Here is a 22,635-nt window from a genome sequence, read left to right as displayed (position 1 = left end):
TTCTTTAAAAATTATGAAACTCATATTTATTTAAGTTTGGAATATTCTGAGAATTTTAAAATTATTTTCAAAATTTTCGGGATTAATTTCACCCGCACGTTTCGGTTATTTGTTAAAAGCGGGTATAAAGTACATTTTAGAAATTATTTTAAAATTATGAAATTTACGTTTTTAATTACTTCGGGATATTTCTAACAGTTTAAGATTATTTTCGTGATTTTCTGAATTTGTTTTAAGTGCAGCTTGGTTCGTTAATTGTGAAATACAGATGTAAGTTGTGTTCTAAAAATACTTTAAAAATTATGAAAAATTTATTTTTAATATCTTCGAATTATTTGTGATATTTTAGAACTATTTTGATAATTTTTCGAGTTTATTTTACTCGCAACTTGGTTCGATTATTCGTGAATTTCTGGAGAAACCGAGATAACGGGACACGTGTCTGCTTCTCAGGCTTGGTTGTTGCTATATTTGAGTACGTGGTAGTTGTTGATGATTTAAAAAAAAACAACAAACAAAACAAACACACAAACACCCACCATGTACCCTCTCTCCCCTATCTCTCTCTCAAGTCTCATCTCCCCCTCTTCCTTTCTTTTTGATTCCCCCTTTCCTGTTATTTCTGGCGCCGCCGTACTTCCCTTTCCGGCGACCCCCATCTCTGTTAATCCCGGTTTCTTCCCTGGTTGTGCCACCATCGCTGCTCCTAGTTTCTTTACTTCCATCGACCCTATTTTTTTCCGGCGGTTCGCTGGGTGGGTTCGATTTCCTGCCTTATTTGTTTAATTCTGTGGTATATACATATATACATGTAAGTATATATGGGTGTATTGCCGTGTGTGTTAAGCGTGTGTGTTGTGGGTGTCTCGTTTCCTCTTTGTCCGGCTGGTTCTGTGTTTTCCGGCCATGAATTATGGCCCTGTGTTTTGGGCGCGTGCATACGCGCATGTTGATGGTTTCGTTTTAATTATTTTACTGATTTTCTACAGGAAATTGATTGATTGGGTTATGTGAAATAAAATATAAAAATTTTGTGCGAGAAATATTTCAAATAATCGGCGGAATTTCGCGTTGGAAACCCGAGAATTAATCGGGTACCCGCAAAATTTTGCCGTCGTTCGCAATGACTCGTTACGAGCGGATGGTGGGCTGTGATGAATTAATTCTGAGTCCTAATATTTTAAAATAAATAAAAGTAGTTTTATATTTTTATTCTAGATCGAATTAGTTAATTGTAAATATTGTAATGGAACGGTTACAGTGATTGTGATTATTAAGAGTGTATCGAGGTTGTGATTGGGATTTATGAAATTTGACGGAGATTATTGTTGAATAATTTGGATTATAAACGGTGGGTGTTGAATTAACTATATGATTGCTTGGTTATTGTGGACGTCGATTGTATTCGACGGGTAATCCGATAAACAAAGGAGACGCTGCCCGATTTTCGGGAAACTGAATTACGTAAATACGGGAACGTATCTGATGATTATCGGGACATCGAGTGACTATGTATATATATATGTGTGTTTTATACGAACTTGGTTATATGATGTGATGAAATATTTTTCCAAATCGATAACCCTGATTTCGTAAAATAAAGAGTATATGTATTTTCCGAAAACGAACACTGAACCGATCTTTGAGATTGTGAACCCTATTTGTTGTGTATGTTATTATAATATTCATAATTACGAGTCGGGTTTGAATATCGTTGGGTAAGAATTAGTATCGAGGATATGTCAAGCATACCTAGACGTCTAATGTAGGGTATTTCGACCCTGTAGGTTATAGTCGGGAACCTGAAAGTGGACGATGGACTAAAGATAATATAGTGGTAAGTTGACGAGCTCAATAGAGTTTCAACAGAAAGACCTAAATGTCGAAGTCGAAATCCAATGGAAGCTAGGGGTTGGACGTTAGAACCTGAGCAGCAGAGTCGGCTCAGAGTTGATCAGTAATAGTTGTAAAGCCTTGTAAGGCAAGTATTTCTGAACTTTTCTTCAAGATATATTACCAATGTTTTCGAACTGTTATATAACATGTCACTATTATTAAACATAACTCCTATTTTATAATGCAAGTGTTTTAAACCACTTACCCTTGAACCATGATTCTTTCTTGATCTTGAGTTGTAGGCCTTATTCTTTGTAAACCATCCTTTGTTGATCCTCAGATATCGAATCACACCAATATGATACTACTCCCCAAAAGTATAACTACCGAACACCAAACACTGAAACAAAATTGTTTAAAAACACAGAAACTTTTATACTGCAACCACTCTTTATAACATCAAAGAACTATACCTTGAAAAATCATTTCTGGCCTAATACCGGATGCTGGTACAAATTGAAAACCATTTGTTATACATACCCTGAAATCCCCTTGAGATATCCATAAGCTTCCTTATGCTTTTATTCAAGTGTTTAACTATCGTTGATTATAAACTTGTTTTATTGAATTATATTGTTTATCATATTGAACTGCTTTAGGATTGGATAGTTTTTATATATGCAGACCAGATTTATGGTCAGACCATACCAATGGTCAAGTTAGGCCAATGTGTGCCTTGAATCCAGTAATTAGAGCAGTGCTGTGTGCTTGCTCGAGGTTAGTGCGTGACTGATCAGCAGCCTAACCTAGGTTTTTAAAACTTAAAATGAATATCCAAAAAATTAATGATGAGTTAAAAAGAAACTTGATTCCTTTGAATCATCTCATTTGATCATTTTTTAACCTCAGTTATCACTATTATAACTTGCTGAGCTAGTTAGCTCACCCTTGCGATTCTTTTATACATTTTACAGTTGAAAAGAATATGGACGATAGTGAAGTTCCTCAGTCCAAAGTACGGGCTAAGGTTCCAGTTGGGTTGAATCGAGCTAGCAGAAGCTTCATGCGGTAGAGAGATAGTCAAATTGTTAGAATAATTTTAATATCAATTATAAGTTAAATTAGTTGGGATTTGGTACGTTGTAATAAAGGTTAAGATTGTGGCTTGTTTTCATACTTTAACCTGTTGCGATCCGTGGTTATGTGAAACAGGGTCATTGCAATTAATATTTTATGTACAGGTTTATATATTGTGAATGTGTTGTGGACCCCAAACTTCTGACCCGGGTTTGGAGGGCGCCACGGGTTGGTATCAGAGCTACATGTTATAAGTCACTGAAACAAGCCTAAGTTGTCGGGATTGGGTAGAGGGTTAGGATTAGGAATATGGAATATAAAGATAGGACGTTGTGAGGTTGAGTGCGACTGTATAGTAGGTCTCCGGCACGGTTCGTGTTGCGATTCGGGATTCTTAGCTTGCGATGTGATTTCCAGACAACGGTAATGGCAGATCCTGATTTCCCGGTATCATCTGATCGTTTGGAGCTTTCCGTTCAAGGATCGTCATCTTCTCCCAGATTTGAATTGCACCTTGTTCTTCCGTCAATATTAATAGTATTACCTTCTGTTGTAACAGTTATACATCTTCAAGCTATTCTACGCTATTCCACCACCTCTTGATACGAGACTACCTATTTAAGAACCTCCATTTGTGTATTCTTGTTTTACTAGACATTCGGCTGCGAGTGTATCTCTTCAGTTTACCCTATACCCTATTCTATACCCTCAGTTTAAAACTTGTCCTATGAAGTAATTGTACCTATGAGGATTGTTGCGGGAGTCGCAGTAAATGGTGAGTATTGAGATATAAATAAAGGTGAGAAGAAGTTTAGAAAGAAGATTCAAGTGTTTCGGAGGATAGCTGTTACCTGGTTACAAGAAGCTATTAGTGATTAGGCCACCCATGACTAGCTTGTGGAATAGAGTAGATAAGTGTTGAAAATAGAGAGTTAGAGAAGATTATGGATCTGGAGATTTCTTGGAGTTAGATAATGGTGTTATGATGATGTGTTATATATTTTAACAAGATGATGTGACATTAGTCGACTTGTTGACTATTGGATAGTCTGTTCCACTTAACGATTGCAAAGTTGTTAACGGGAGTATTACCAGTATGGGAGCCTTGATGTGAAGCTACGAATAAGATAACGTGCAACGACAATTGAAGTTTCATCGATTAAGGAAGTTAAGTGGACACGATGAAGGAGAAAAGGTAGATTGAAGTGAACCGACCTTTATGTGATCGTTTCTTTAATTCGGTACCTTGTTATAGGTCGGAAGGACAACAACCAACTCATATAGTAAGAACAACCAGGTTTGTGATTTTCCAAACTTTTTAAACAAGTTTTCGAAAAAGATTTTCCTTTACAAATTTCTAAAAGCCTTTTCGAATAAAATGATATTTAAACATTGGTTGTTAAGTTACTACTTGAGTTTCTTGTTTGCTAGAAAACCCGGATTACCTGAAGAGATGCTGTTTCAGACCTAGTATTGCTAATTCCAAGAACGAAGTAACCTGCGATTATGAAGAAGATGATTATTCCTAACTGTAAGGTGCAAGTATTGTTTGATAAGATTAACAATAGAACCCGTGTATGGAGTAATTATTTATCTAGTTGCAGAGACCATTAGAGTTAAAGAATTCATTGATTTAAAAAGAGCATGGGCGTGATCGAAAGAGATTGGAAAGATTTCCAGACCCTTCCAAAAGAAAAAGATTATTAGCAAAAAGGATCGCTATGCTGAACAATTCATGGTTATTCCAAATTAAAAGAGGAATCTTGAAGTTACCAGGTAGGAACACCATTATGATCGAATTGTTAAGGTATTATACGTGAAAGTGCGATGTTAAAGACGCAAAATTTAGCAAGTAAGAATTCATTATAATACTTGGTTGCGAAGACATTTCAGCGGACTTTCTAAAGTTATTTTATGACGCAATTGGGATATGATCGAATGAGCTCGAAAGATGAATACAAATGAAATGTGGATGGTGACCAGTGGTATCGTTCTTGTCTTCAATGTTATCGCGTATATTCCTTTTTAATTCCTAAAAAAAATGGTGTGAACTTTTTTTTCTTAATTCTTTATAATGATATCAAAAAGGAAGATATTCCATTCCTTTCAAATTTATTTGCTTCCCTCAAGTTTTGCTTTCTGATTGGGACAAACAGTGTTATGATGAGACACTTTGTCAGAATGACGAAGAGTCGGGTGGGACGCCACCTAATCATATGTTGTATGCCATATGGTATGAAAGACTGGCCATCTTAAGTACCAATGTGGTTGTCTCATTTATATTCAAATCCTTGTTCTTCTTTCTTTTCAACTCTAATTTCATTGAACTTTGAATCCTTCTAGTCGTTTCGTTGTATTGTCGTTCTATGTAAGAGGTTTTCAAACAGAAATCAATGTATCCTAATTAAGTGGATGAAGTTCCATCTACGTCTTATGCATGGGAAGGAAATAAGGGCACCTGGCGAGGATTGCAAATCACTAGCCCCAGTGAAGGATCCACTAAGAATCAAGGGAATCTACTCCAATAAGGAATACGTTTTTTAGGACGAGAATATGCGATTTTCCTAAGAAATATGTTGTTCAGAATATGCACGTGATAACATGGATGATTATGGTAAATACCTTATGCGTTAAAGTATTAAAAGATGTGAGAGAAACTTAATTGTTTATCTCTCAAGGCTTTGTTGATGACGAATTGCTCTGTTAAATTGATAAGATTATGATTAAAGGACTAGAAAGTCAAGGACGTGTAATTGTTACATAAGTGAATACCAATGATGGAATTGAAATTTCTGGCAATAAGTTATAAAGAATTGATATCATGGGAGACAAGAGGACTTGACATTATTCTAAGGAATGGATTAACTATGGAAGCATGATGCCCAGACAAACCGTCATGATGAAGAGATAGTCCTGAAGACGTTAAATGAGAGTACGATGAGGTATAAAGGAAAAAGGAGGGTTAAGAATTTGTTAATGATTACGGTGATCAAGATATGAGCATTATGGTGATTATGGGATACATAAAAGTTAGAAGCAAATAAAAATTTGAAGATTTAATAGAAATTAAGGAGTTTCAGGATATGTTTCCAGATGAGTTATCGATATTCCTCCAGGTAGAGGAATGAAGTTCGTGATTGACTTAGCACCTGAGACGAAGCCAGTGACCAAGGTCTTACATAAAATGGCACCAGTTAGAATAAGGGAGTTAGCAAAGCAGATGCAAGAGATGCTAGAAGAAGAAGTGATTAAACCCAGTGGATCCCATGAGGTGCACCGGTATTAATTTGTTAATAAGAAAATGGAAGTATGAGATTATGCGTCGACTAAAGAAAGCTCAACAAGTTTACTATCAAGAGTAAGTATCTGTTACCTCGAACTACTAATTTGTTGATCAAACAGAAGAAGCAAAGTATTCTCTAAAAATTGATTTAAGATTTGGGCATTACCAATTGGAGATTGAACCTATGGACATAATCTTTAAGGAATATCTGGATGAGTTGTAATTATGTTACTTAAAGTCAACGAAGGACCATGCGAAGCATTTAATGACAATTGGGGAGTCGAAGAAGAAAGATGTTGCATGAAAGGTTTACAAGGTGAAAGTTTTGATGGTAGGAAGCATGAATAGTCAGAGAGGAGGAGACCAAAGGAGATCCAGCAGAAATTAAAGTGACTATGAATAAAGAAAGATCAAAAGCACCAGCAAAGGTAAGAAGTTTTACCATGAATCGGTTATACTGCAAATTTGCGCAAGAATTCTTTAAAACTGTAATACCTTTGATGAAGCTAATCAAGAAAAATAAGAAGTTTTGTGAAGTGGAGAAGGGTGAAGGAAAGTTTTGCGAAGTTAAATGAAAGAATGGTTTCAGCACCTGTTTTATCAATTTAAAAGTATCAAGGAGGTTTGGTAGTTTCTAGTGATGCTTCTCATTAGGGAATAGGATGTATGTTGATGCAGCACAATAGAGTTAGTGTATATGCATCCAAATAACCGAAACCTTATGAGCAGAAGTATCTTACTCATAATGTGGGATTAACAGTAATAATATTCGCTTTGAAAGATTGAGAAACATGATACGTATGGAGAAAGGTGTAGGACCTATACGGGCCATAAGAGGTTGAAGTATGTATTCACAAAAAAAAGCAAAGATAAAGGAAAGCAATAACGGACATAGACTCTATACCGGAAGAATTTTCTAGGGAATTTTAGAAGTTAGAATTGGAAGTCGGAGGTTATAATCCAAAAGAAGCAAGGATGGATAGTATGACCTTTCAGTTGAAATGTTAAGGGAAAAATAAGGAGATGTCAAGAGAAGATAATGGATCACGAGGTTAGCAGTTAGTAAGAGGAAATCCATACGCTCAGGGGGACGATTATGATATTCTTAGGTTTTCTTCCAACACTTGGATGCTACCAGTAGAAAAATTAAGAAATGAGATTCCACGGGAAATTCATAATATAAAGTATTTAATTTATTGAAGAAATGTCAAGATATACGGAAATTTAAAGAAAAATAGTAAAGAAATGTCAAGATATACGGAAATTTAAAGAAAAATAGTGATAACCAGGTATAAGAAGAGAATTTCAAAATATACTGGGAAGTATTGGACATGTCAAAGAATTAAGACAAAGTATCGGAGGCCTAGTGAACAAGGCAGACCAAGGAGTGATTTTACAAGAAGCGAATCATAAAATGTATCAGTATTGTTGTTGAAAAACAAAGAGAATGAAATCATATGATTATGTACTGATTGTCGGGAATTTAATAAAACAACGAATAAGAAGAAGTGACTCCTACAAAGAATTGATTACCTATGAGACCTATCTAAGAAGTGTGTTATGTCTCAAGGATTAACTTAAGATCCCACCTGAGAACATATCAGAGATTACGATTAAAGTAAGTTAAGAGCATTGCAAGCTCTGGTGATATTATGTGAAATAACAAGTGTATCAGGTGACTATAAGGAATTAAGGATCATGGTGTATAAGGAATACTTAAATAAGCAAATTGTATTTATTGATAACATCCTCAGCTACTCAAAGAATAAGGAAATCTGCGTGGAATGCCCAAGGATTTTTCTCCAAAAATCAGAAGGAAAGCAACTGTACATTGAGTCTTCAAGAATGAAATTGTGACTAAGGTTAACCAAAGATTCTGAATTAATTCATTAACAACTACCTAAGCGTATCCGTATGATAGTAGATGCCTTATACCGATAGAAAGGATTAGATGTAATTAAGACCACTGAGGAGTTAATAAACGAATTGGAAAGAGTGGAATCTGAAGTTCAAATATTTAAAGGTAACAGTACGTGAAAAAAATGAGATTACTTTTCAGCCTTAACTGATGAAAAAGAGTAAGAGATGTTCAAATGTTTGGAAACTAAGTTGAAAACGAGCACCGCCTATCATCCTTAAACGGAGAGTCAAAGTACGGAAGTGATTGAGGAAATGTAAGTTATGTTGAGAGGTTGAGTTTTAAGGAAATACTGGAATGATCATTTGTTAGCGATGTCAGCTTTGGAATCCCGCTTTACCAAGCTTCATGTGAATGCTAGTGTAGGTCCCCATTTTTATTGAAATAAAGTGGGAGAAAGAAAGTTGTCAAATTCTAAGTTAATTCAGCACACCAAGAGCGTAGTAATATTGATTGAAGCAGCTCGGAGTAGACAAAGAAAGAAGGCGAAATTATATTGAGAGAGAATATGAATATAGAAATAGGACCAGTAGTGTTAGTAAAAGTGTCGTCTTGTCAGAAACTGGATAAGTCTAAGTAGAAGGGACAGGTTAAGTCCTAAAATTAGTGAACCATTCGAGGTATTGATAAATATAGATAAAGTTGTTCATGAGTTGATATGACCATCACACTAGTGTGTACACATAATGTATTTTACTTGTCAATGTTAAAGCGATAAGTATTTGGTTTGAATTAAGTGATTGATCAGGAGCCAATGCGGCTCTTGTCCAAGTTGTTCTGCATACAGTGATCAATCCAAATTCTTGATCGTTAAAGGCAAGTCCTTGGAAATGAGTGCATACCTATTGTGAGTACGTTTGAACCCTCGAGTAGAAGGGTTTACCTGGGAATTAGAGTCAGCTATGCTTGACAGATATCCTCACTTGTGTAATTAAACCAGATTCTGAGGACAGAATCTTTTTAAGGGGGGAAGGATATAACGACTCGTGTATTTTTGAATTATTTAATTATGTAATTATGGAAATTATTAAATACATAAAATATGTGTGTTGGTTTTGACCGCTATGTGTTGTTTGATTATTATCCATATGTGATTTATGGTGTACCGGTTGTCCGCGCGATTAATTATGGGATCGTATTGAATTGTTTTTACCTTCAAAAAGTGGATTTAGTGCAAATTTATTTGCATAAATATTGAGAATATTTCTAAAATTATTTTTATGATTTTATAATTACAATAATTATTTTTAGGATTTTATAAAATTGAGAAATCAATATTTTATTAATTATTTATCTTTAAATGATTTTATGAATGCTTTTATTTGTAAAATCCATATTTAATTCTTGAATTCTTTAAAAATTATGAAACTCATATTTATTTAAGTTTGGAATATTCTGAGAATTTTAAAATTATTTTCGAAATTTTCGGGATTAATTTCACCCGCACGTTATTTCGGTTATTTGTTAAAAGCGAGTATAAAGTATATTTTAGAAATTATTTTAAAATTATGAAATTTACGTTTTTATTTACTACGGGATATTTCTAACAGTTTAAGATTATTTTCGTGATTTTCTGAATTTGTTTTAAGTGCAGCTTGGTTCGTTAATTGTGAAATACAGATGTAAGTTGTGTTCTAAAAATACTTTAAAAATTATGAAAAATTTATTTTTAATATCTTCGAATTATTTGTGATATTTTAGAACTATTTTGATAATTTTTCGAGTTTATTTTACTCGCAACTTGGTTCGATTATTCGCGAATTTCTGGAGAAACCGAGATAACGGGACACGTGTCTGCTTCTCAGGCTTGGTTGTTGCTGTATTTGTGTACGTGGTAGTTGTTGATGATTTAAAAAAAAACAACAAACAAAACAAACACACAAACACCCACCCTGTACCCTCTCTCCCCTATCTCTCTCTCAAGTCTCATCTCTCCCTCTTCCTTTCTTTTTGATTCCCCCTTTCCTGTTATTTCTGGCGCCGCCGTACTTCCCTTTTCGGCGACCCCCATCTCTGTTAATCCCGGTTTCTTCCCCGGTTGTGCCACCATCGCTGCTCCTAGTTTCTTTACTTCCATCGACCCTATTTTTTTTCCGGCGGTTCGCTGGGTGGGTTCGATTTCCTGCCTTATTTGTTTAATTTTGTGGTATATACATATATACATGTAAGTATATATGGGTGTATTGCTGTGTGTGTTAAGCGTGTGTGCTGTGGGTGTCTCGTTTCCTCTTTGTCCGGCTGGTTCTGTGTTTTCCGGCCATGAATTATGGCCCTGTGTTTTGGGCGCGTGCATACACGCGTGTTGATGCTTTCGTTTTAATTATTTTACTGATTTTCTACAGGAATTTGATTGATTGGGTTATGTGAAATAAAATATAAAAATTTTGTGCGAGAAATATTTCGAATAATCGGCGGAATTTCGCGTTGGAAACCCGAGAATTAATCGGGTACCCGCAAAATTTTGCCTCCGTTCGCAATGACTCGTTACGAGCGGATGGTGGGCTGTGATGAATTAATTCTGAGTCCTAATATTTTAAAATAAATAAAATTAGTTTTATATTTTTATTCTAGATCGAATTAGTTAATTGTAAATATTGTAATGGAACGGTTACAGTGATTGTGATTATTAAGAGTGTATCGAGGTTCTGATTGGGATTTATGAAATTTGACGGAGATTGTTGTTGAATAATTTGGATTATAAACAATGGGTGTTGAATTAACTATATGATTGCTTGGTTATTGTGGACGTCGATTGTATTCGACGGGTAATCCGATAAACAAAGGAGACGCTGCCCGATTTTCGGGAAACTGAATTACGTAAATACGGGAACGTATCCGATGATTATCGGGACGTCGAGTGACTATATATATATGTGTGTTTTATACGAACTTTGTTATTTGATGTGATGAAATATTTTTCCAAATCGATAACCCTGATTTCGTAAAATAAAGAGTATATGTATTTTTCGAAAACGAACACTGAACCGATCTTTGAGATTGTGAACCCTATTTGTTGTGTATGTTATTATAATATTCATAATTACGAGTCGGGTTTGAATATCGTTGGGTAAGAATTAGTATCGAGGATATGTCGAGCATACCTAGACGTCTAATGTAGGGTATTTCGACCCTATAGGTTATAGTCGGGAACCTGAAAGTGGACGATGGACTAAAGATAACATAGTGGTCAGTTGACGAGCTCAATAGAGTTTCAACAGAAAGACCTAAGTGTCGAAGTCAAAATCCAATGGAAGCTAGGGGTTGGACGTTAGAACCTGAGCAGCAGAGTCGGCTCAGAGTTGATCAGTAATAGTTGTAAAGCCTTGTAAGGCAAGTATTTCTGAACTTTTCTTCAAGACATATTACCAATGTTTTCGAACTGTTTCATAACATGTCACTATTATTAAACATAACTCCTGTTTTATAATGCAAGTATTTTAAACCACTTACCCTTGAACCCTGATTCTTTCTTGATCTTGAGTTGTAGTCCTTATTCTTTGTAAACCATCCTTTGTTGATCCTCAGATATCGAATCACACCAATATGATACTACTCCCCAAAAGTATAACTACCGAACACCAAACACTGAAACAAAATTGTTTAAAAACACAGAAACTTTTATACTGAAACCACTCTTTATAACATCAAAGAACTATACCTTGAAAAATCATTTCTGGCCTAATACCGGATGCTGGTACAAATTGAAAACCATTTCTTATACATACCCTGAAATCCCCTTGAGATATCCATAAACTTCCTTATGCTTTTATTCAAGTGTTTAACTATCATTGATTATGAACTTGTTTTATTGAATTATATTTTTTATCATATTGAACTGCTTTAGGATTGGATAGTTTTTATATATGTAGACCAGATTCGTGGTCAGACCATACCAATGGTCAAGTTAGGCCAATGTGTGCCTTGGATCCAGTAATTAGAGCAGTGCTGTGTGCTTGCTCGGGGTTAGTGCGTGACTGATCAGCAACCTAACCTTGGTTTTTAAAACTTAAAATGAATATCCAATTCTAATGATGAGTTAAAAAGAAACTTGATTCCTTTGAATCATCTCATTTGATCATTTTTTAAACTCAGTTATCACTATTATGACTTGCTGAGCTAGTTAGCTCACCCTTGCGATTCTTTTATACATTTTACAGTTGAAAAGAATATGGACGATAGTGAAGTTCCTCAGTTCAAAGTACAGGCTAAGGTTCCAGTTGGGTTGAATCGAGCTAGCAGAAGCTTCATGCGGTAGAGAGATAGTCAAATTGTAAGAATGATTTTAATATCAATTGTAAGTTAAATTAGTTGGGATTTGGTACGTTGTAATAAAGGTCAAGATTGTGGCTTGTTTTCATACTTTAACCTGTTGTGATCCGTGGTTATGTGAAACAGGGTCATTGCAATTAATATTTTATGTACAGGTTTATATATTGTGAATGTGTTGTGGACCCCAAACTTCTGACCCGGGTTTGGAGGGCGCCACAATGAAACATTTGCTCCAGTTGCTCGATTGGAAGACATAAGAATCTTTTTGGCTTATGCTGCTCACAAGAAGTTTAAAGTCTTTCAAATGGATGTGAAAAGTGCCTTTCTCAATGGAGAATTAGAAGTAGAGGTATATGTTGAACAACCTCTAGGCTTTGTAGATCCAAAATTTCCAAATCATGTCTACAGGCTTGACAAAGCACTTTATGGCCTTAAGCAAGCTCCAAGAGCATGGTATAAGACTTTAGCTCAATTTCTTCTGGAAAATGGATTTCACAGAGGCACAATTGACAAGAATTTATTTTATCTCAACCATGGAAAGGACTTACTTTTGGTACAAATATATGTTGATGATATCATCTCTGGCTCTATAAATACAAAACTTTGTGAAAGATTTTCCAAGTTAATGCAGTCAAGATATCAAATGAGTATGATGGGAGAGTTGAGTTATTTTCTGGGACTTCAAGTCAAACAAATTGAAGAAGGTACTTTTATCAGTCAATCCAAGTACACCAGAAACTTACTCAAGAAATTTGGAATGTAAGATAGTTATAATGCATCAACTCCCATGGCCACTGCCACTAAGTTAGATGAAGATACTGAAGCATCAGTAGATATTACTAACTACAGAGGTATGATTGGCTCTTTACTATATTTAACTACAAGTAGACCAGATATCATGTATGCTACCTGTCTCTGTGCAAGTTTTCAGGCTGATCCAAGAGAACCTCATCTAATAGTTGTGAAAAGAATTTTCAAGTATCTAAAGGGTACAGTTGATCTAGGATTGTAGTATCCAAGGGAACCAGATTTTAAGCTAATAGGTTACTTAGATGTAGATTTTACAGGATGCAAAATAGACAGGAAAAGCACTAGTGGAAGATGCCAATTTATTGGAGGCAGATTGGTTTCTTGGTTTAGCAAGAAACAGAAATCAATTTCCACATCAACTGCAGAAGCAGAATATATTGCTGTAGGAAGCTGTTGTGCACAAATTCTTTGGATGAAGAATCAGTTACTGGACTATGGGATAAAATTTTCAAAAATACCTATTTACTGTGATAATCAAAGTGCTATTGCTATGACAGGAAATCCAGTTCAATACTTAATGACAAAGCATATCAACATTAGGTATCATTTCATAAGGGAACATGTGATGGAAGGTACAGTGGAATTGCATTTTGTTTCAAATGATCAACAACTAGCAGATATCTTTACAAAACCACTATGTGAAGCTACTTTTACAAGACTGGTAAATGAACTTGGAATAGTTTCAGGTTCTTTCTCAAAATCTATCTAGTTTTTATTCTCATACATCAGACTTTATGATCAGTGTTTACAGATTTTCTTATATCAATGTAATATGTGCTTAAATTGTAACATATTAAACACTGCTTATTATCTGATGTGATTCTATAAACTCTGAAAGTGTTTTGAATGTTCTGTGACTATTCAATCCAATGAGGATTATTTTGTTAGATGCTGACTTAGGAGTCTTTAACAAACTATGTATCCCATGTTTAATTTAGTTATTTATGTGAAAATCACTAACACAAGCAAATTCTGATTTTGATCTTAGTCAAACTTACTTCCTATATCTTATTACTAAGTCACAAACTAGATTATTGCTTCTTATCTATCAAATTCTGATGTTAGTAAATCTTAAGGATGAACTACATGCTTGAGAAGCCTCACTTATCTGAAGAAAATAAAAGAAAAGAAAAATTGAAATCAGGTACTCCTTTGAGATCTAGAGTAAATATGTGAAAGGGAAGATCCAAGTGCATTTCTGGTATTAAGTAATATGCATTAGAAAAACAAATTAATTTTTCTTGGTGACTTTTCACATTCTCTGATTACTGGAGAAATATTCTGATAACATCATTAATTCTGATGGCAGTTGTAACTCATTTACACTGAGAAGCCCTTGTCAAAAGAATTTTAAAAGATGCATAAAATAAGCACAAACAGTTGAGGTGGATTCTTGCATAACTTTATTCTACAGTAGACTTCACAATTAAAGACTTATTTTAAGCATTTTTCTTAGTTATGCCTTATTTCTAAGATTTACTAAAGTTTATCAGACTTTAATCTTTATCTGATCATTTGCCAATACATACACTCTCACTCCATATGAATGATGAAAATTACTGTGGTGATTAAGTTGTTTCTGATAAACAGTTAAGTATCATTTGCATAATTTCTGAGGACAAGTTATGATTATGTTCTGATGACTACACTCTGAAGAAACCAGTCAGTATTTGTGTGAAGAAACACAGAAACAGTCATTCACCTTTTGAGTACAGAAGCCATGTTCTGATGACCATTAAATTCTGATAATAGTCAAGTTCTGATGCAAATCCTAATGCTTACATGGCATTATTTATTTACTTGACTTATTTTTAGTATTTACTGTAACGGTTATATTTCACAGAAAAATAATTAGGTGAGATAAAAACAGTCATAATCATTTGTTAGTGGGTCGCGTGTTGGTTTTGGTATGTGCATGTGTGCAATAATTACTGCATGTTTACCGTGCCCACTATTTATGTTTTGACTGATTACACGCTGCCAAGTGTAAAAACTGCCGGCTCTAATTTAAAAGAGACGTTACCATGTGCAGAGTATAAATATCAAAGATAAAAGATTATACAATCTTTTACCCACTCTTTTACTCTATTCTCTCAACAGACTCAGTTAAATGAGATCCAATCTTCAGTAGAACTCCTTCTTTCTCTACTCCTGACAGATGATGCCAAAAAGGGGGAGAAGGTAGTTAAGTCCAAATGCTCACCAAGCCAAACACTGAAGAAAAAGTATGATCATGGAGATGACCAGGGAAATTCTGAAAAGAGTAGAGGTCAAAGTCAAGGGAAGCAGCTGAGCAGAATTCCCACTCAACAAACAAGTTCTTATCAGAGAATGTCCGGTAGCAAGAACTCTGATAGATCTGCTATGCAAGGGAGGAGTAAGGAAAGAAAGAAGCCAACAGTTCAGGATGTTCCTTTGTTGATCACAAATGCTGATACTTCAAATACTGATGATCAAGTTCTGACAACTACTTCTGATGTGATAGTCCAAGCTGGAAGCCAAGAGTCACAGAAGTTTTTGCAGACTTTGAAATTCAAAGGAAAGAAAGCAACATTCTTCTACAAAGATCCCAAAATTCAATCTGTTGATGAAGAATTTGCCAAGAGACTATTCCTTAAGGATAATCCACAAGTGGATTTAGAGGAATTAAGATAAGAAGAAGCTAAATTTACTGTTGAGAAGAGCAAACCCAAGTCAAAAGCTTCTGATGCTAAAAAGCCACCAAGGCCAAAAGAAAAAGGGATTGTGATAAGAGAAAGATCTGCCACATAGATTCCTAGATCAAGGAATAGATCTCAAACTACTACTGATCCCAAAGACAAGGGAAAAGGAAACGTTGGGGAGACAGTCAAGAAACAGAAGATGAAGATTCCTCAAATTTTGATGGATCCTGTGTGCAAGATGGTTAAAGTCTTTGATGATGCTGCTGCTGAAGATGAAACATTTGAAACTCTGAAGAGAAAGATGATGACAGAAGAATCTAAGACAACCTCTGACATAGCTCAAGTTGTTCAGAGTGAAGAAGTTCAGAAATTAATAAATCCTGAAGATATTTCATAACAGCAAGCTACAGATGAAACTGCAAATCCTGACCAATTCATCAAGACATCAACCTCTGACACTGCTCAAGTTGACATAGATAGCTTAACATTAGAAGACAAGAAGCTGCTATGGAACAAGTTTATTCCAGTTCAGCCTAAGACAAATCAGATGTTGAATCAACTTGAAGTATTTGGGGTAAAAGCCAAGCAAGCTAGAGACACTTCTGGATTAGGTTCTGACAGAGAAAAATTCCAGACTGGGATATAAGTTGATATTAGAGATCCATTCACATTGACTGACAAGCCATATGAAGAGATCATACAGAAGCACCTTGACAAAGTGCTTTCTGCTCAAGTAGTGATGGATACTCATGATGGTTATGAAAAAAAGGAGAAATTGATCTTATTTCTGATTGATGGCAGAACTTATAGATTATATGACTCTGATGTGCTGAAGAAATATGTCAAAGAGCTCCAATATATTCATTATCTACTGGAGATAAATTCTGATATTACCAGGAAATGGTCAGAATATATTCTAAAGACAATAAGAGATTTACTCAGAATTTATGGTGCAAGAATGACAGAGTATACTCCAATGATGACTGAGGATGATGGAAGAGAAATTCCTATGAGGAAGAATTTTGCTAAGGTAGAAGTAATTCTGAAAGGAAGATGTTTAAGCTATAATGAAGATTTTACACATCCAAGGGTAATCAAACTGGGAGATGGACTTGAAAGAAATCCAATATCTGCACTCAGAGCTGCCATATATCATATTGGTGATACTGAAGATGAAGAACTGCAGCAAGTCAAAGCTCAGTTACTTGAAGTTAAAAGAAATTCAGAGACCTAGCTGGTATCAGACTCTGTAAGGAATCAGTATGGATTCAGGCTGATTCAGTGAATTTGGTAAAAGCTGCATGGACTGTAAGTTGTATTTAGTTGTACATATAAACTCTCATTACATTTGTACTTAAATGTTTTTGACATCATCAAATCTGTAAACTTGTATATTTTTATAATTTAAAAGTTAGGGGAGATTGTTAGATATATTTGTGATGTCATGTCTAATCTGATTTGTTTAGTTTCAGAACTTACTATCAGAACTTAACTGGAAATCAGAATTTACTGAAGACAGGAAGTTATCAGAACTTAAGCCATCATGACTTACATCAGAACTTAAGTGCGGATACACTTCAGGGATGAAAATCGGCTGATTTATAGGAGAGGATCTGGATGAACAAAAGAAGATATGCTTGATGAGTTGTACAGCTAAAGTACTACAATAGATAATCTCTGATTGATGTATTTTAGGAAACAGAACATATCCTATCAATTAGGAGATATCTTGTAACTGTGTAGTATATATACACAGATTAGGGGTTACACTATATATGTTATCATTCATGAGAATATTATTCATTGTAACCCTAACAACTCGTAGTGATATCATACATCACTGAGAGAGTAGATTAAACCTAGTGTAACAGAGTTTGATATATTGAATAAACTTGTTTTCTGTTACATACTTGTGTTTATAATAAAATTGATTGTAGATACTATATTCAACCCCCTTCTATAGTATCATTGAGGCCTAACATCATCGTGTATGATACTTATATATATATATATATATATATATATATGTTTGTAGGTAAGAGCATTTATATGCCGTATATGCGCGTTTATTGGCTTCTTCCAGGAGCTCGAGTTGATGAAGATGATCTCTCCCTCCTAGCCGAACTCAAGATAACATATCTCCTCCCTAATGTAGTTGCTTTCCACTCTCTCTTATCTCCCAAGTTGTTCCACTTTTCTCTCCCACCTTCCCCCTTTTTTCTCCTCGTTTAAATTGTTGTTATTATCTTGTTGCATATGCTTGACTTATTCCCCTACAAAACCGGATCTTATCTTGACATAGTCCATGGTCCTTCCCGCTGTTATCATGTGTTTGCTATCGTGTAAGACGCCTCCTCATCTTCCCGTCCTTACATTCCTTCTCGTCTTCGCCGTGAACTTCTCCCGTTATGTCTGCAATTTTCATGTATAACAACATAGTAACAAAAAAACAATATATAGAATGGGCAAAAAAATAATAAGAATCCTATTAAAGCAGCTATAGACAAACTAAAAAAATTACAAAAGGCGGAAAGTAGCTGAGCAAAGACTTGTTAGGAAAGAAGCAACAACTTATCTGCTCTTCAAAAATACAATTCGAATTACTCCATGTTCGGATCCCCTGCCATCTCTACACCAACGTACACCAACATACACCTTGCTTTGCTATATGCAATTATCAAGTCGACGAATAATTTACACTACAAGAAAAATGCCTATCTGCGATAAACCGTATCAGCGACCGCAACTGCCGTAGCTAATGTCTTGGATTAGCGACCGCATACAGCGACCGAAACTTAGGTTGTCGCTAATTAAAAATTAGCGACCGCTTCCGGTCCCTGATTGGTTGAAATATTTTTTTCTATTAAAAATGACTGGGAAAAATTGGCTCAAGAATACTAGCAACTGAATTTTATCAGCGACCGAGAATGGTAGCAGAAAGTGCCACATCAGCACTAAAATCGGCGACCGAATTTTGTCACTAAACCAACGCCTAAAAACCCAGCAACCATAAGTTTTTTACGACAACATGCGGTCGTTGATATGTTTTTTTAATTTTAAATATAATTTGAAAATTTTGGCGTCCTTTAGTTAGGTACCAAAAGTATCTACGACCGATTGCCATCCCAAAAACTAGTTAACATAAATATTATTTTATTTAAATATAATATTTTTCAATTAAGTTTTTATCAAAATGTTTCTTTAAAATTTTGTATTAAATAAAAAATATTATTCATTTTCTTTAAATTTGTTAAGAAAACGTTTGTTGCTCTTTTTAGAATGACCAAATAGCAGTAACGGTTGAATCAGTTACATATGTTATGTATCAAAAATATTATTTTCTTTCAAAACATTTTGAATTTTAGTATAATATTTTTAAGTCTTAATTGCAGTTTGTATAACTGAAGTATGATTTTATTGCACGGAGTTGTCTAAATTATATTTCTAGCCAGTTGAATGGCTAAATTATTTTATTTTTATATCGAAGGGGCTCCGTGTCCTCTCCGTCAGGCTGTGTTTAACGGCGTTAGGACTGAAAGCAGTGAACCATGGGTAAAATAGTAATATCAGTAGGAATATAACATGTAGCCCTCCTATCAGACACATTTTCCCTCCAATTACAAGTTAGGTCTTTTAGTCTCCCTCCCCTCTCTCCTAAGGCGATAACTCTAGGCGATTACCATAGCGATAATGAGGAAATGAGTTGGTATCTGAGACTTAAGGAAGATGCTGAGATCTACAAGCCACGAGAATGCCCTGATTATCGTGGTTAGCTTCATAACTTGTTACATGTGTACTAAATGATAATGATGCTTTATGATTATGTATGGATATGATTTATAATTAGGGTTTTGATGGTAAATAATTATAGTACAAAATAGGGTTTTTTAGTACGAATCGGTTTTATACTCATTATTATGATTTAAAAAGAATTTTGATGGTAAATGATTGTAGTACAGATTATGGTTTTGATTTGTAATTGAAAATGTCGTTTATTACTTGATAACAATGCCCGATTATAGTTTAATTTTAAAGCATTGTTGTATATGCTATTTTTTGAGTGAAATGTGTATTTGTTATGAATAAATTTTTTATTTATATATGAATAAATGTGCAGAAATAGAGTTTTTTTCAATTAAATTTCACCATGGTGGAGAAATGAAGGAGATACCAAAATGTTATGTTAGGTGTAGTATAGATTACTTCGACTACTGTGATGCCGATCATATCAGTTTAATAGAAATTGGACATATGCTTAAAGAGGTTGGGGAAATTGGGTATTCTAAATTATGGTATAGGTTGCCTGGTACTGATATAAAAAGGGGGTGTGCTGAGCTAGATAATGATGAGGAAGTCATGCTAATGTGTACTTTAATGCCCAAGGATAGATATGTTGACATATTTGTGTCAACAGTCCCTCCTATATGTGTATCATAGCCCGATGAAGAAGTAGCCTGGGAAAATGAGACACCAACACAAGTTTAGAATTACACATAAGATGTAGAGGTTGAGTATGTAGATGATAATCTTAGGCAAGAACTACCGTAAATTGAGTACACTACTGCAGAATATCCTAGGCCAGATGAGCATTGGTCCAAATTTGATTTTGGTTTTAGCGCACAAGCTGAGATTAACTAAGAAGAGGAGGTTAGAGAATTTGAGGGTTTGGACAAGGATTTCTCTGATCCACTAGATACAGTTGATGAGGATTTTGAGTGGGATGGAAATGAAGATGATAGTGATGATGAGTCATTTCATTCTGGCAGCAGCAATAAGGATGAAAATGATGATGAGTTAATATTTGAAGGAAATGTGGATGAATTGAATGCCATACATTTTCAAGACAATGGGATAATAGTAGAGGAGGATGATGATGCTTCAACTGTGTATGAAGAATCTGATGAAGAGAGAATTGTTGCCAATTCAACTGATGAGGAGGTTGAAGTCACATATCCAGTATTTAATCCAGATGTTGACATGGTGAGGCCTGTATTTGAAGTTGGATTGTGTTTTAAAGATTCGAAGACATTCCAACAAGCTGTAAAGAAACATGCTATACTAGAAAGAAGGCCAATCATCAATTGCAGGAACTTTGGTAGAAAGGTTCAGTACATTTGTGAAAAGCCCTGTAACTGGAGGATTTATGCCTCTCCAATGGGCAGATCAACAACTTATCAGATCAAAACTTACTACAAGGAACATACTTGTATGTCAACCTTCAATCATAAACAGATTAACTCTAAGTGGCTTGCTAATTATTATGAGCAAGATATACGCATGAATCCAACCTGGTCCATTAGTGCATTTCACAAGAAAATTGTTAATGAATTAAAGTGTCAAGTCAGCAAACATGCAGTTTATAGGGCAAAGACAAGAGCCCTGGTGAAGATTAATGGATCTTATACAGATCAGTACAAATTGTTGTGGAAATATGCTTATGCAATAAGAATTGTGCTCCCAGAAAGTACTGTTAAAATTTTGACTGAAGATCCTGAGCCTGGTGAAGAAAGGGGTAGATTTTTGAGATTTATGTATGTCTTGGAACATTAAAGAATACATTTACTGAGAATTGTTGGAAGATTGTAGGGCTAGATGGGTGCCACCTAAAAGGACCCTATGGTGGTCAGCTTCTAGCAGCATGTACCCTATTGCTTGGGGGGTTGTTGAGTTTGAAACAACAGATTCTTGGACTTGGTTTCTTCAATTTTTAAGTCAAGATTTGAAGATTGCTAATGATAGAGTTGGACCTTCATACCAGATAGAAAAAAGGTATATTCCCATATTTTAGTACTTGCATTAAATTCCCAACCTACCTATTTTTACTTTCATTTAACTTGCATTTTATGGTTGCAAATTAGGGGCTAATAAATGCTCTGGAAGCCATTGTACCCCAATTAGAAATGAGGTTTTATGTAATACATCTACATCAAAACATACATAAGGACCACAAGGGGATTGCTTTAAGGACATTGTTATGGAAAGCTGCTAGAGCAACAACTCTTTGGGAATTTAATTTGCATATAAATCAGATGAAACAGGTAAATACTTTCATCTTCATTATGACTTGTATTACTTTAATTTTTGAAATACTTGCATTAATATATCTTTTTGTTCAGCTTTCTTCAAAATGCTATGACTGACTAATGGCAAAACCAAGGGAACAGTGGTCTAGGTCTATTTTTTGGACCACCTCATGCAGTGATATGTTTGTTAACAATCACTGTGAGGTCTTTAATAGCTCTATTAGGAAGTACATGAACTTGCCAATTCTTACTATGCTCAGAGAAATTCATAAGGTTGTGATGAGTAGAATACAAGTTAGGAGAGACAAAATGAATGGCAGAGAGGTAATTATATGTCCTAGTGCACATAAAAAACTTACCAAGTAAGTGTATATTTTACCTCATTATAGAAGAACTTTTATATATGCACCTGTTTATATGCACCTCATTATAGACTAACTTGAATGCATGACAGGGCTATGCACTATGTGGGAGCATGTATAGTTACATGGTCTGGAGGTAGTTCATATAGTGTCACTACCAGTGAAGGTGAGCATGAGCTGGTTATGGACTTGGTAAGAAAAACATGCACATGCAAGAAATGGGACCTCACTGGGCTTCCTTGTTATCATGCATGTGCATGTATTGCACTAAAGAATGAACCTTGGGAAATGCATGTTAAGGACTGCTATAAGAAGCACACCTACATGAAGGTATTTTTTTATTTTTGCATAATTACACTATATGGTATATGATATTACACATTTTGCATACACA

This window comes from Apium graveolens, chromosome 7 (assembly GCF_009905375.1).
Source record: "Apium graveolens cultivar Ventura chromosome 7, ASM990537v1, whole genome shotgun sequence".
Classification (NCBI taxonomy): domain Eukaryota; kingdom Viridiplantae; phylum Streptophyta; class Magnoliopsida; order Apiales; family Apiaceae; genus Apium; species Apium graveolens.
Note: the sequence above shows the minus strand (reverse complement) of the source record.